The 16,372-nt window shown below is 41.4% G+C and overlaps 1 protein-coding gene across 5 annotated transcripts in view; it reads left to right on the top strand.

The window, feature by feature from the left end:
• ORMDL1 (ORMDL sphingolipid biosynthesis regulator 1) overlaps nt 1-16,372 on the top strand; it is a 354,980-nt gene that overhangs the window by 156,836 nt on the left and 181,772 nt on the right. The window lies entirely within an intron of this gene.

The raw sequence follows: 16,372 nt of genomic DNA on the forward strand, positions 1-16,372 counted from the left end.
GCAGTCCATTCCCTTTTTCTGTTTTACTGAAAATAAATTCCATTTCTTTCAGAGTGACCAGTCGCCATAGCTCTGATGTGTTCAAGTGTTAATTACAGGAGATTGGAACCCTGAAGATATTCAGCATTTATGCTGCTGAAACATGCAGATCTTCCTTAGCATCATAAAGGTTTTGAAAGCATTTTACAAATACCTCACTACTTTTGGAGGCGATAGTAATCAACCCGCATTATCTGGATTTCTCATATTTGTAATTGTCCTGGAAACTTTGATTTCTAAGTTATAACACTAAATATTTCAGCAAGGAAAGGGAAGATTCAAATAGCTGTAGTTTCCGTGTCTACCTACTTTTTTGTTCAGTTTTATAATCCAGCTCCTTAATCAAATTATTCTGCAACCATGCCATCTCTGCCCTGTCAGCAACCCTGATTCCCAGCATACATTCCTTTTGCATGATCAGAATTTGTTATAGCTAATGGTATGGCCAATCTAGCTAAAACAAAGTTTTTTTTTTTATTCTGCTCTGTATTAATATGTTAAGATTAAAGATGGTTGTATATCTTGCCGTCGAGTGAACCCTGAAAGAGCTTGTCTAAACTGGTGGCCTCTACAAAAGCTATTATTTAGCTTTCATTGTTACAAAAGTTTGTCCATTACAGGTACTAATGAAAATATTAGTGAAGTGTGATCCAATAGGCCAAGAGGACTGTACTGGAGGGATTTTAGGCATGTTCCTTGTTACCAGAACTTTGTCTTGGAGAATGTGCCAAATCTGTGAGAGAAGCTTATGTAGAGACTACCAAGTTGCCATTCTAAACATTTTAAAGTATTTAGCCAAGTCTTGCCAAGGGAGGTAAGCAGAACAATCTGGGACTATAGTGAACCTCATTAAAAGTAATTACGGTGTTGAAAAACTATTCCTTCCTGTAGATATAGCCATTCCCTTAAAAATACCACTGCCTGTATTGGCCTGGTACCAGGTGGTAAGTATATAAAAATGAAAGTAACCATTCTACCAAAAAAGACCCTTGATTCCTGAAAATCCCCCTTCAGAATCCAGCAGTTGTGCCAACAGTTCATAAACCACCCTCTTGGTGAATAAAATCATTGTACCCCTTCTACATCTTGAATGTGTGGAGAACACTCCCATCAGAATATTTACTCAGTATCTTGACATGTTCTGCTAGAGTTGGTTTCCTTTAACAATATTACATGAGGAGGAAACATTTGACATTAACAGAACATCAATGATCCGGAGAGAAGCAGAATGTAAGAAAATAGCATTGTTGTTGGTGGGTCTTGATGCAGAGAAAGCATTTGACAAAGTAACCTGGGACTTTGAGCAGGGCAGTGGAAGCATTTACATTTCCTGAAAAATTATAAGGTTAATTAGGAGGATATAATAGGGATTGGAGGTGAAAATTAAAGTGGATGATGGGATCCTTTCCGATGATTTCTGCTTGAAAGTTCACACCGGGGATCACACCAACAGCACTACTAGATAGGGGCCAAGGGTACTAGCTGCTAGTACAAGGGTCTAGGGAACTACTAAAGGGGCGGTGAATACCGCACAACGTGGCTGGGCTAATATATGCCTTCGGGCAGATAGCCCAGTACCAACCTATGAGTAGAGGAACCAGGCAGGGGTGTCATCTCCCCCCCCCCCCTTTATTTGCATTGTTTAGAACCACTGGCAAAGAAAATAAGGGGCTCTGAAATGCAAGGATGTAATTGGTATGGTAGTCAAGAAAAGCTGGCACTGTTTGCAGATGATATTATTTTATACCTGACAAAGCTGGAAAGAGACATTAGTGTTTTTTGATAGTTTCATATCTTTTCGGGATACAAAATTAATGAAGCTAAAACAAAGGCAATAGCGGTAAATTATGTACCCACACCCAAATTGATTCAGCAATATCCTTATTTATGGGGGCCTGATAAAATCAAGTATTTAGGAGTATGGATTAAAAATTATTCTGGTGTGGCAGCTGAGGATATGTGGGAAGAGACTAAACAAAAGATAATACAAAAACTGGGAAAATGGAAACTTCATTATATGGATGGACAGCAAGATGCAATCAGTCAAAATGTTTAGTCCCTTTAGTCTTATACACAGGTCAGGAATTTTTTTTATCAACCAGAGGAGAAGTTGTGGATAGCAATGAATAAAGAGCTGAAGGAGTTTATCTAGGAGGGGAAGATGGCAAGTGGAATAAGTCGATTCGTCCAGTAGAACAGAGCAGATTGAGATTACCCAATTTGAAGGGGTATTTCAGAGCTACACAGTTAAGGCTCCAATACATAGCAGAAGCATAAAACTATAATTCAGAGTGGAAAAGTGTGATGTTGAAATAGGGAGGAAGCTCAAGAAACAAGGAGAGACTGGGATTTTGGATGCAGGTCTTTAAGGAGAGTAAAAATAATCATACAGAGTATTATAGCCATAAAGTATTCTAAAAACTAAGCCAACACTGGAATGGAGAAAGAAGGTTCTTCTAAAAGAGATGACTGCAATTGGGGATGGACAATAAAGGGGGGTTTGGAATTTATTGGAGAGAACTGGCAAAGGAACCAAGGTATTGGGAGGAAATAACTAGAGAGGGAAAGATGATAGAATGGGAAGATGCCAATTTGGACTGCAGGTTAGAGATTGCCTTTCCCATCAATCAGTCAGATTATAGGCAAAGAGAAATAGGGGTTCCTAAACAAAAGACCAGCACTGGTAGAGTTTTTAGTAGAATCTACAACAGAAGCTGCAGTTAAAAAAGGAGTAATTAGTATATCATATAAAATATTGCATGAGAACTGTAAAAGTCAATCAGTCGGAGAGTAGAAAGGATTGAGAAGAGAAATTGGATAAGCAATTCACAAAGAAACAATGGGGAGGATATATGTGGGTCTGTATCACTTAGTCGAATCCCACATCAGTGAGTACCTCTTTGTCGAACATCAATTTATAGAAGCTCATATTCAGCAAATAAACTTTTCACCTGAAGTTTTCCTAGGGCAAAACAACTGTTGGCCACCATCTGGAATTTGCCCTTTTTCCCCACTGTAGTGCGATCTCTGGGTTGGTATATTTAGTTATGGGGGGTTGTGGGAGGCACAGCCCCCCAGCTGGGTAGATGTTAAGTTTTGTGATTTTTGTTTACGTTTGTTAAGGTGGCCTACTGTTGGTTTGCCCTAAGAAACAATTCACTGAAGTCCATTCACTGAATAGGAGCTTCGATTAATAGGTGTTCAACAAAGAGGTATTAGTTGATGTTGGGTTTGACTAAGTGATATAGACCCAATATATGTATGTCTCCCAAATATGCAGCAAAGTCTAAAAGATTTATGATTTTTGCTTGTAAATGTTTATATCTTTTTATACCCCTAGTCGATTCCAGAGAATGTTTCCTGAGGTGGATAGCAAATAGTTGTGGTGTGAAGAAGAAATTGGTAATTGGGATCATATATTTTCTGGGAGTGCAGTGAGTTGGCAGACTTTAAGGATTCCCTGTGGGATGTACTGTTGGAGATGCTGAGTGGGCAGATTGGTGTGACAAGGGAGATGAGTTTTCTGTGCTCCGATACAGAATCAAAATTGCCTACACATGGTAAGGCCTTGCTGCCTCTAATTATGGTGGCTGCCAAAAAAGCAGTTAGAAAATGGAAATCTGAATCCAAACCAACTATATTAGAAGTAGTGAATACAGTAATAGAGATAAAGCAACTAGAATTGAGATCTTTAGAAAAAGGTAGGAGCAAACTACATAGGAAAAAATGTGATTTGTGAGAACAGTACATTCAGGGGAGGAATGAGGTTGAAAAGAAAGCAGGACTTAAATGTGCTATGTAATGTTTGACTGAAAACTATTGTGTAGATAAGTGATGTATAATGTTTGCAACTGGGAGTGTCTGTATTGTTTGTGTGGTAAACTGTTTGCAACTAGGATTGTGTTGATGTGGTTTGTTTTCCGTTATATAAATGTATGAATGCTTATGTCGTAAGTGATGGTGTAACAAAAATATTCCTTGCTTAAAAAGGAAGGGCAGGAATTGAATAATTTATGTAATGTTACTTAGGTTATATGATATATACCAGTATATGTGAAGCATAATGTTTGATCTGATGTCGATCTTCATCTGTTCTTGACTGCTTGGTTGTCCGTTCCAATCCTCGGAACCGGTCTGGCTGATGTTCTTCGTGCTTCACTGTTGCAGTCATTACATTTGGGTAATCTCCTGGCAGGTTGCCCTCAGTCAGCCTGAATAACAAAGTATTGGGTCCTGCGTCAGTTGCTGTCTCTCTTCCATGACGTTAGGTCATCAGGGGTATAAAACATGCATCCGACGCCATTTTAATCAGTCTTTCTTGCCGCGCTGTGCCCGAAGCAGAAGCAGTTCGCAAGTGCCAGTCGGCCGACTCCTGAAATTTTCGTTTTCGAGTTTCAGAGGCGAAGTCTTCAACCTAAAGCTAAGTACCCCATTGGGGAAACCTTTTCTTGCTCCTTACCGATGTCAGTAAAAGTTAATTGTATTACTTGTTGGAAGCAAATACCTCTTAAGAATTTTCATTTGTATTGTATTCCTTGCCTAGGCCCTGACCATAATGTGCTTTGCTGTCTGTTTTGTGCTAAATTTAACCAGCACACTATTAAGCGTCTGTATATTTTTGCTTTTAAATATTTAGGCTCAAGATTTAACTATCCAGAAGTGTCATTGGTTAGCAATCAGACTACCGGAATTCACAAAAAACGCAAAGAAAAAGACAGAGACCGTTCAGGTCCAAAACCGACCACGAAGCTTCTCCTAAGCCAGTCGCCGGTTCGCCGGTACTCAATGAGGCGCTTTCGCAGCCCCTGATGCCCGCTACTTTTGATTCGCAGGCCTCTACCAAGACCCATTCGGAGTCTGGTATGCCGCGAGACGCTTCAAGTAGTGAACCCGCGGATGTCTCTCCCTTAGATGGGTCCGAAGCCGCTGAGCAGGCACAGGCTTCTGAGGGTGTTTTCAGGTCTAAAGATTTGTATATTAAACAGACGCCATCATCAAAAACAAGGCCAAAACCAACTTCTATGTCTAAAAAAAAGAAGCATGAGCCACGTGTTCAGGCCCCTATGCCTAAAAATCAAATGATCAAAATGGCTGAGGATTTAGTTACCTTGATCAGGGGTTCCCAACCTCCTCCTGCTAAGAGGCCTAGGCAAGGCACTGATTATGAATCTTCAGATCAGGTTTCCATTTCTTCTGATTCCTTCTCTGATCAGGAATTGTCTATTCCCCCTTATGAGGACTCTGATGCAGAAGAATCCATCCCTTCTGCTTCTCCTCCTGAGGATTTTTCTTTTGGAGAAACTTTGCATACCTTAAGGGAACATTTTCATTGGGAGAGTCAGAATTTTTCAGAATCCAAAAAGAGGCTTAGGGATTTCCTTCTTCCTCAGCATAGGCCTCTGGCTATACCTCCTGTTTAGACATTGTTGATGATGTTTTCTCAGAATCCAGCATGGCTCCTGATTCCCTGCCCTCCGGCTCCTAGTAAGCCAGACAGATGTTACAGGGTTCCTGACTCACAAGTTTCTTTTCAAAAACCCTACTGCTGATCATGAAACAATTTCTCAGGGTCCCAAGGGTGTTAAGGCTTCTACTGCTAAAAATCCTACCCCTTCTGATAGAGACTCCAGGGCGCTGGATAGATTGGGTAAGAAGGTTTACATGTCTGCAACCCTGGCAATCTGGGCTTTAAACTGTCAATTTCATATGTTTAAATAGCAGCAGCATGTCATGGGCTTACTGAAACAGAAAAGGATGTTGATTTCTGACTGTGGAAAATAGAGTTACAGGATTTATTGCATTCAGCTGAACAAGTTGGAAAGCATACTTTGCAATATGGTTTTGATTCCTTGGAGGCCTCTTGCAGGGCCGCCGTAACTGGATCTGTGATAAGAAGGCATGCTTGGCTCAAGGAGCAAAATCTGCCTGATCATGTTAAAGCAAAATTGTTGGATGCTCCTTTACAACAGGACAGTCTATTTGGTAATAAGGCAGAAGAAGTTTTGAAAAAGATGGAAGACAAAGCTAAATCTTTGCAAACTGTAAAGGATTTTTTGCAAGTGCAGTCACCCAGGTTCAGTAGGCACTGACCTACTAAGAACTGATCCTTTCCAGTACCCCCCTAATAATGGGCAATTTCAACTACTCCACCATTAACTGGGAAAACTAATCCTGTACCAACTCCTTCGCTCACCGCTTTCTGGAATTCATAAACTCCAATGCCCTGGATCAACTTATCCACAACCCCACCAGGGTAACAGTATCCTAGATCTAGTCATTACCAACATGAGTGACTGGTGTTCCACACCTGAAGTCAACCCCTCATTGGTCCGATCGGACCATAAGCTAATTACCCTAGATATCCACATCCTGCCCCCACCCCCCATTAAGGAAACCATGGTAAAAACTTATCCAAAGCCAACTTCATGCTTCTTAAGACAGAAGTGGTGGACTTCATGACACCCTTGCAGATGGACAATACAGTTATGACTACTGAATCCTACACAGTTGCACTTTGTAAGCATTTACATGAATGCATGGATTTTACTATCCCAAACAGAACCAAGACGCTATCCTCCAAAAAAAGGAAGCCAATCTGGTGGTCCCCTGCCATAAACAAACTGTACAACAGAAGGAAGAAACTGTTGCAAAAGAGAGTAAAATCCCATGAGTGAAGGAGCTCCCTGGTCAGCCTCAGTAAGAAGCTGCTATCCCTGATAAATTCCTCTAAAGCTAGTTATGAAAACAAAATCACCACCGATTCTAAAGACAACCACAAAGCATTCTATAGCTATGTCAAGAATCGCAATGGCAACACTCAGATCTGCTCTGAGTTGCAGCACAATGGTACTAAATATACAGACCCAACTGATATTGCCAACATCCTGTCAGATGGGTTCAGTGCTAACTTTACCCCCCTCTCACCCCCTAAAGAGCCCATCTCTATAGCGGAAGAATGCAAAGTTCCTGTAATCACGGCTGCACAGGTAAAAACCACACTCTCCAAAGCCAAGAACACAGCATCCATGGGACCAGACAACATCCCAGGCTGTGTTCTACACGAACTACAGAACAAACTGGCACCCCACGTAAGTGCCATGTTCAATCATAGCCTCACTTCAGGCTTTGTGCCTGCTGAATGGTGCACAATGACTGTTATCCCACTCCACGGGGGGGGGGGGGCACCCCGGACCCTGGAAACTACCGCCCCATTAGCCTGACGAGCCTGGTCTGCAAGGCCATGGAACGTATCATCATGGAACTTAAAAACAAAGACATTGGTAATCTCCAGACTCTGGACCTCACCCAGTTCAGGTTTGTAAAAGGCAGATCATGTCTCCTAAACCTGATAGACTTCTTTGAAGCAGTTACCAAAGCCGTAGACAAGGGTAAGGTGGTTCACACACCCTATCTAGATCTTGCCAAGGCTTTCGACACCATCCCCCACTCGGAATTATAGATAAACTCACTAAACTAGGTATAAGTTCGTATGTCACAAGATGGGTTGCCAACTGGCTCACTGGCAGAACCCACACTGTGAAAGTAGCAGACTCCAAATCTGACTTCAGACCAGTGACAAGTGGAGTACCACAGGGTTCAGTCTTGGGTCCTCTTGTTTGGTATCTACTTCTCTGAAGTACAGGCTAACGCAGAAGGTCTTTGGCTAATAAAGTTCGCATATGACTGCAAACTAAGAGCCATAATCGAAACTCCTAACGATGTGGACATCCTACAAAAGGGCCTCACTGAGACAGATGCCTGGTGTCAAAACCATGGCCTCAAGCTCAGTGCCAAAAAGTGCATTGTCAGCGCCTTTGGTAAAAACTCTTTACCCATGAACTACAACATAGGCAGTAGTATACTTAACACCGAAAGTCTGATGAGACCTTGGGACACAGGTGGACAGTAGTCTCTCCTTTGATAATCCCATCGCCACAGTAGTCAGGAAATCCTTCTACATGGCACACCTCATCACAAAAGGTTTCTCATCAGAAAAAGAGAGGTCATTGTTCCCCTCTACTCATCACTCATTAGACCCATTATGGAGTGCAACGCCCCTTTTGGTATGTACCTCACAAGACATCTACAACAACGGGAAAGGCCTCAGAAATATCTCAGAGGATTACCAGCCTCAAACAGATGCCCTACGCAGACAGTCTCAAAAAATCTCCAGCTTTACTCCGTCGCATATCGCCTACTCAGAGGTGATCTCTGCCTAGCATACAAAGCTATGTCAAACCCAGAGCTGTTGGAAATGCTCCACTTAAAGAAATCCCAATCCCTCCGAGCTACATGCTCTAGGGACCTAAACCTTGTCACCACAATAAACGGAACATGCCGGAGGGATGGATTCCTGTCCCAGAGACTTCCCGTACTCTGGAACAAACTACCTATCTATATCAAACAAAGCTCCTCATTAGCACTCTTCAAGAAAAATCTTGATTGGATGGGAAATAGGAAATTCACCCTGGGGAACACCTCTGTGGCTCTGCTCGACAGTGGCACAGGAAAATAATTTTCTTGGGTGGCAAAAGCCAGGGTACCGTTTTGGCTGGGCTTGTATAGGCCCCAGGGCCGTTAGCCTAGTACCTGCCTATGAACCCAACAGAGCTGCTCAGGTCAAACCCAGACACTCCAAAGGCTCCAGGTTTGTCGCAAGGAACTTGCAGAACACAATAATGGGGTGCCTCCACCTCCAAATCTGGAAGTAGCAAGCCCCCGCCCCCCTCTACATTAAACAGTCTCAATGACTTTCCTCTGCCATTTCCAAGCACTTATCTTTTGGCAGCCCCTTTGGGGGAAATAGCACTTCATGCACAAAATTGGCATCTAATTACCCAGGACAAGTGGGTCTTAAATGTAGTATCCCAGGGGAACAGATTTCATTTCCACACGTTGCCAATTCCAAACTGATGGCCAGATCTGCCTCCAAATCAGTGGGCAGAGGCCCAGAAATAAGTTCTGTCCCTCATGGATATGGGGGCTATTCAACCAGTACCGGAAAAGGAAAAAGGACAAGGTTTTTATTCAAGACTTTTCCTGGTACCCAGAAAAGACAACTCATGGCATCCAATTCTGGACTTAGCCATTCTAAATACTTTCCTGGACATTCCAAAATTCCAGATGCTGACTCTACAACAGTTACTGCCTATGCTGGGCAAGGATGCCTGGCTGGTAACACTAGACTTAGGAGGCTTACCTGCATAACCCAATCAGGGAATCTTGCAGAATGTACCTCCGCTTCAAAGCAGGCTTTTTGCATTACCAGTTCTCTGCACTGCCCTTTGGCTTATCTACTGTGCCCAGGGTCTTCACAAAGTGCCTGGCACTAGTAATTGCATTTTGCAGACAAAAAAACCTTCATTTATCCATATCTGGATGATCGTCTTATTCAGGCAGAAAACAAGCACACACTTCTACAACATCTGGCATTTGTGAAAAGGCTTCTAACATGCCTAGGGTACACCATAAACGACTGGTACCCTCTCAAATAATTACATTCCTGGGTGCAAGCTTGAATACAACTGCGCAGATGGCTTACCTCATGCCAGACAAACAAATTCAATTGATGACATACTTCAAACAAGTGGCCACAAAAACCCAGCTATTTGCAAGACAAATTCTGCAGGTCTTGGGTGTCATGGCTTCCTGCATTCTACTAATTCCATATGCAAGACTACGTATGAGGAAACTTCAACGGTACCTAAAAAGCTTATGGAGTCACCATTGTCACAGCCTGGAAACAATGATTCCTGTCATGCTTGCCTGCAACAGGAGTTCCTGTGGTGGGCAGAGGCCTGTCACCAAAACAAGGGACTGTCATTCATTCCACCCCCTGCCACCCAAGCCCTGACTACAGACTCATCAGATTATGCTTGGGGGGCCCATCTGGCAGGGAGATGCATTCAGGGTGAATGGCGCCCAAATCAAATGCACCTACATATCACCCAGAAAGAAATGCTAGCTGTACAGAATGCTCTGACAGCCTTCAATGACTTTCTTCATCCAGGACAACTACTGATAAAGATGGGCAACACTACAGTTATGTGGTACATAAACAAGCAGGGGGGGTACCCTCTCCTACCCCCTTTGCAGACTAGCCATGGCTTTGTGGAACACAGCCTTGACTTACCAAATACATCTGCAAGCTCAATTCCTGCCAGGAAAGCAAAATACTCTGGCAGACAAACTAAGCAGAAATCTTATGGACCCACACGAATGGAAACTGAATCAATGAATCTTCAGCATGTTGACTCTAAGATGGGGGGAGCCCAGACATAGTTTTGGGGAAGAGGCAAAAAGATCTATCCGTTGGACAAATTCTGCACAAGAACTCGTCACAAAAAAGCGTGGAAAGTGGATGCTCTATCCTTCAGCTGGAAAAACCTATCAGTCAATGCCTTTCCCCCTCTGCCTCTGCTGTCCAAGGTTTTACTAAAAATCAGGAAAAACCGAAAATGATTCTGATTGATCCAGACTGGCCTCGCCAACACTGATACCCACTTTTACGGAATATGTCACACCTTCCTCCGTGGTACCTGCCTCAGACACCTTACCTACTGTCTCAGCAGAACTATCAAATTCTGCACACACTGCTCCAAACCCTGAATCTTGCAGCATGGTTAATCAACTAATTTTACCAGTCACATCTCTCAGTAAACCTGTGATGGATGTCATTTTGGAGGCTAGAAGGCCTAGTACTAGAAAATCTTATGCTGATAAATGGAAAGGATTCTGTGCCTGTAACCAAGCACAAGGAATAAACAGCAATGCCCAATATTCCTCAGATTCTGCAATATTTAACTGAGATGTTTCACAAAGGCCTATCTTTTTCTTCTATACAAATCCATGCCTCTGCCATTTCGGCTCATTACAACACAGAGCCTCCTCTCTCTTTTTTCTGATCCCCTGCTAAAGCAGTACCTCATTACCGTTTACGTCTCTTTTCTAAATCCAGAGCAGGCTTTGCCACTGCTGTCCTGCGGGGCCTTATAGCTTCTCCTAATGCTGTATAATTCCATCCTCCCAACCATAGCTTTGAGATTCTACCCAAATGTAATGACTGCAACAGTGAAACACAAAGAACATAGTACAGTTGTGTACACTTACCATAAATGTAGATGTTCGAGTGTATTCACTGTTGCAGTCCTGGTTACCCACCCTCAAGCCCCCTATTTCTCCATTATACCTCTTTTTTCCTTTACTATGCTCAAAAGCCTTTTTGGTGTATTTGCTTTTAGTTGGAGGTATAATTTGTGTGTTCCAAATTTACCGATTAAAATGGCATCCGCTGCATTGATGTCATGGAAGAAGAGACAGCAACCGACGCAGGACCCAGGCCGACTGAGGGCAACCTGCCAGCAGATTACCCAAATGTAATGACTGAAACAGTGAATACACTCCAAACATCTACATTTATGGTAAGTGTACACAACTGTACTTTGTACAGCTCGTGCCAGCCAAAAACCTCTCTAGCTGATACTCTATCCAAAATGCCCCTCTCCCATTTACCTCAGATCTCGTTTGCCACTCTTATAGCAAGCCATGTCATCAGACTGTCCTCTTGCAGCGAAGTAATATTTAAAATAGTCTTTCTACCCTTCTTTCTTATAAAACCTTAATATTCTTCATTTCTCTTCTTACCTTTTTTATTTGTGAGTTTCCTATATCCGTTGGTATTCTTTTCCCTACCATTGCTGGTAGTTTTTCCTCTCTACTTTTCTCGCTATCGTTTTGGTAGTTCTTTCTAACATTGTTGGTAGAACTTTGTCCCTTTCCAATCTATCCTTACGTGTGTGTGTGTGGTGTGGCTGTTGACCTTTTCCTCTGCCACTTGTCAATATGGCATACAAGTCCAAAGGCACGATTGGTTTTAAGCAGTGCCAGGACTGCAGCCGAAAAATGCCTAACTCTGATGAGCATTTGGCTTGTGTTTTATTGTCTGGGTGCATCTTATTTAGACAGAGTGCTCTATCTGCCTGGCATTCATTACTAGGGCCTTGGTAGAACGTCAAAATAAGCTTATTCTTTCAAAGGGCTTCTTAAGACCCCCCCCCCCTTTGAAGAAGCTTTATCCAAGGCCAATAATTCACCAAAGGCCTCTAGTTCCAAAACTAGTCTCGGTGCCAGTGTCTTCATTGGCACCAACATCAAGAAAACAAAAGTCCCTTTCTGTTAGTTCCTCCTTGGAACCGAGAGCTAAGGTTCCAAAGCTCTGTGAACCAATTTCTTCTTCGGCACCAGTCACCTCCGGCATCTTCAGCACCAGCTTCTTTATTCCACGTCAGTGCTGAATCTCCTTCTGCACCACAACAGGTCATACCCCCCCTTTCAGTGCCAAAACATTGATCCTCTTTATACACCCAGGACAGAGTATTCCCCATCTATTGACGCCTTCTTTGGTCACCTTCCCAGTACCTTTATAGAAAGGCCAGAATCTCTCTCTGGGTTGTCTGTTCACTCCTCTAGGAGTCTCTCAGAAGTCGATGTAGTGAGATTGGTGGACCAGCTTCTCACGGCTAGGGGTCGGTTTGTTGCTGCTGCTTTTTCTTCTAGTTTCTCACTCCGACCACTCAGGTTCCTGTTGCTGTGGCACTGACAACCCCCTTGTCTTCTGTTCCAGACTCTGCTCTGATTTCCTCTGTTCCTTCGGAACCAGTGGATTTCCGAGACTGTGGCTTCGCTGTCAGGCCCAATAGGTTTGAGTCGACTCCTGTGTTTTATTTGGGGTTATCTGGGGGTCTTTCATCGGCCCCAGCCTTTGAGGTTGGTCTCTCTGGGTGGGGTTTGTCCCCGGTTCCGAGTTGGTCTTTCTCTGTTCCGGGCTCCCATCCCTCCTCGGGGGGGGGGGGGGGCCCGCTTTCCAGGCTATGGAGATGGAGAGAGCATTGGCCACTGCGGACTCTGGTGGCTTGTGCTATATCACAGTTTCATCCACTGCACCCCTTCTTACCAGGAGCTTCCACCAATCTCCGCATCCGGACAGTGAACTCTGAGGTTGCGGTATATCCCAGCGGAGGACCACCCTTCTTCCGTGACTTCCTCAGACATTTCCACTGGAGGAGTCTCCTCAGAAGAAAAAGTCCAAGAGGAAATATGTGAGCTCACCACAGCCACTATAACAAAAAAAAAAATACAGCTTCAAATGAAAAAACAAGAAAACAAAGCCTTCAAGGAGTAAAGTTCTAAAAAAAAAAAAAAAAAAACTCCTGCCATAAATACCCACACTAATAATTAAAATACTTAATTACATAATAGAATAAAAATTACAATTGCATTCTAAATGTAACCCGTTCAGAACCAAAGTATTAAACTTTATATATTAAACAGATTCGTTGTACAACAGTCTTTTATATGGACACCACCATGTTCATAATTAATTTTTTCTAAAACTGTTCCCTGTATAGCTTCAGCCTCACTTTTATGAAAGTTTTTTAAAGTGTTCAGCTATAGTGCTTTCCTGTTTAACATTAATTACATCTCTTACATTCTCCAAAAGCTTGACCTTAAAAGGTCTCTTACTTTCCCCTGTATAAAATTTATTACATGGACACTTTAGGGCATAAGCGATGCCCTGAGTTTCACAACGATAGGATCCCTGTACTGTAAACCTAATTCCATTCATTTTTGTAAAGCTCTTGGCTATATATTTACATCCTTTACATTTTCCATAGGGTGATTTTTCCCTGTTAATGTTACTGTCCGAGAAATTCCACTTGGGGGAGCCAAGAATCTACTATGGACTAAAAAAATCTCTGATACTTTTCCCTCTTTTATAAGAAACCATAGGCATTCAAATTGCCCACTCAGAATAGTCTGTAAGGGACATTAAATACCCCCAATAGAATTTAACCTATTCTATTACTTTAGAACCGAAGACACTATTTGTTGTAACAAAATACATCCTTTCAATATTTTTGTCTCCTTCCCGTGTCTTTCCTAGACACTTTATTTTGATACCCAACTGTTTCCCTGTAAACATATCCCAACATTTCTAGAAAACGTCTGTGTTGTAACCTCTATCAATGAACATTTTAAATGTTATTTCTGTTTCAGTCTTAAAATCTACCTCATTACAGAGTGTACGTATTCTCAAAACTTTACCATATGGTAAAGCTTCCAAGGTACAGGGAGGATGACGGCTATATGCTTGTAAATACTGGGTTCCATCCTGAAATGTTGTATGTATAGTTGTCCTGATATCTCTTCCAATACTTATATCTACCACCACATCTAAAAATAGAACCCTTCTATTAACATTTAACCCATCAACTTGTAAATTAAATCTGGTAAGTTGTAATCGGGACCCTAAATCATCCACTATATCATGACCCCCATCACAAAGAAATATCAGGTAGTGTATAAATCTAGAATACCTCACAACATGCATTTCAAACAAGCCCATGCAAAGGTTAGCATACATGGGGGCAGAAGCTGCCTTCATTGCTGTACCTTGTATCTGATGATGTAGATGTTCATTAAATTCAAAATGATTATTATTTAAGCAAAAATGTAACAATTCCGTGATGTATTCTGCCACCAGGCTTGTCCCTAGAAAAAATCGCAAAGCCTCTCTACCGCAATTGATTTATACTAGTATACAAACTCTTGACATCCAGTGTGAGCCAGAACATATCTTTGGTCCACTGGATGTCACAAATTTTATAAAAAAAAATCAAAAACATCTTTCACATATGAGGGCAGGCAGAGTGCTTTAGGTAACCAATATGAATGTAAAACAAATACCTATATTACGAAGAAAATAATTTTTAGCTGCAACTATAGGTCGACCAGGGGAGTTCTGAACAACCTTGTGTATCTTTGGCAAACAAAGTATGCCATAGTACAGCCATCTCAGTTAAACTTCTCCACATCCTCCTTAGACAAATCCAACCTTAGTCCTTTATTCAGTAATTCATCATAATTTCTTAAAGCAGTAGTATAAACAGAGAAGTCTACAGTAAACTAATTAATCTCTTAAATGTTCTTGGCACATATCCAAGTATTGTGAATAATGTATTAAGACTAGGTATTCCCCTTATCCGCAGCTCTTAATGCTTTCCACTCCATCTTGGTCAGATGATAATAAACATCCCCCATGTTTCTTAAATTCAACAGATTCATTTTCAACAGCAAAATTTAGTATCGTAGAAAATTGTTCCACCCCTTCATGTGAAAAAGGAGGCATAAAGGTACTTGTACTCAACATGGTTGGTGTCTAGTAAACAGTAAGCATGGTTTGTATCTAGTAAACAAGCATTTGGTTCCATATATGAACAACAAGAATAAAAACTGACATCGCTGTTGTCACGATCACTGCATAAACACTCATCAACAAAATTATCATTCTTTTGTTGAATGGAACATGTAAAAAATATATTTCAAACAAAGTTTCCTCACTAGTTTAATATTACATTTAATGTCATACAGACTTGGCAGGACTGTGGGTATAAACTTCAATCTAGAATTCAAAAATATATTAATCGGACAAAATTTTGCCAGACAAGTTAATAACATAATTATTGACATCTAAAAGTTTAAGATGAAACGTTACCATTTGCCTCGTTGATGTGATTGACACTTTTTTTACTGTGATTGAGTTTGTATATAAGAACATTAGGCTAGGTGATCATAGAAACTACACTGAACAAAGAGAGACAAGGTGGATCATGAGGCTACAAGCAGACTATCTGGTTTGAATGACAGTGTGTCCATGAAACCATAGCAAGGGACAACAAGCATTAACATTGTTTATAAGCTATTAATATAGCGTTTTTCAGGATGGCTCACAAATCTATTAATAAGCAACATATATATTTGATATATTTTATATTTTTATAGTATATATACATAAGCGCACATTTTTTTAAATAGTGGAACATATAGTTTGAGATACGTATATATGTTTTTAAGCTGCATGAGGTTGAAGCATCTATTATAAATTAAATATTTGTTTTTAATACAAAGAAACAGAGGTTTTGAACATGAATTTCAGCCAGCAATTTTTTAATCAAATAAGCACTGATGTCATCAAGTAAGGAACAATAATGATTGGTTGATGAAGTAACAGCAAAGGTATTTAAATATAGAAATGGCTTAGCTTTTTTAACAGTCTGATGAAGCATTCGAGAGAATGTGAAGCGCTTACTGGATGTTTTATTGTTTTTGTTAGTTAGTTCAGTGTGTTTAATAAAAGGTCAAGCTTCTTATTGTCGTGTTGTGCCTCAAGAAAAGGTTATTTGGATTTGGAAACTACGTTTTGCTCGAGGCACTTCACCCTTTGTGGTTGATTTGTTTTGTTTGATTGGCACTTCTCCTGAGCCATAGTTCCTTG

The sequence above is a fragment of the Protopterus annectens genome, chromosome 6.part0 (genome assembly GCF_019279795.1).
Source record: "Protopterus annectens isolate FY-2018-M chromosome 6.part0, PAN1.0, whole genome shotgun sequence".
In the NCBI taxonomy this organism is placed as follows: Eukaryota; Metazoa; Chordata; order Ceratodontiformes; family Protopteridae; genus Protopterus; species Protopterus annectens.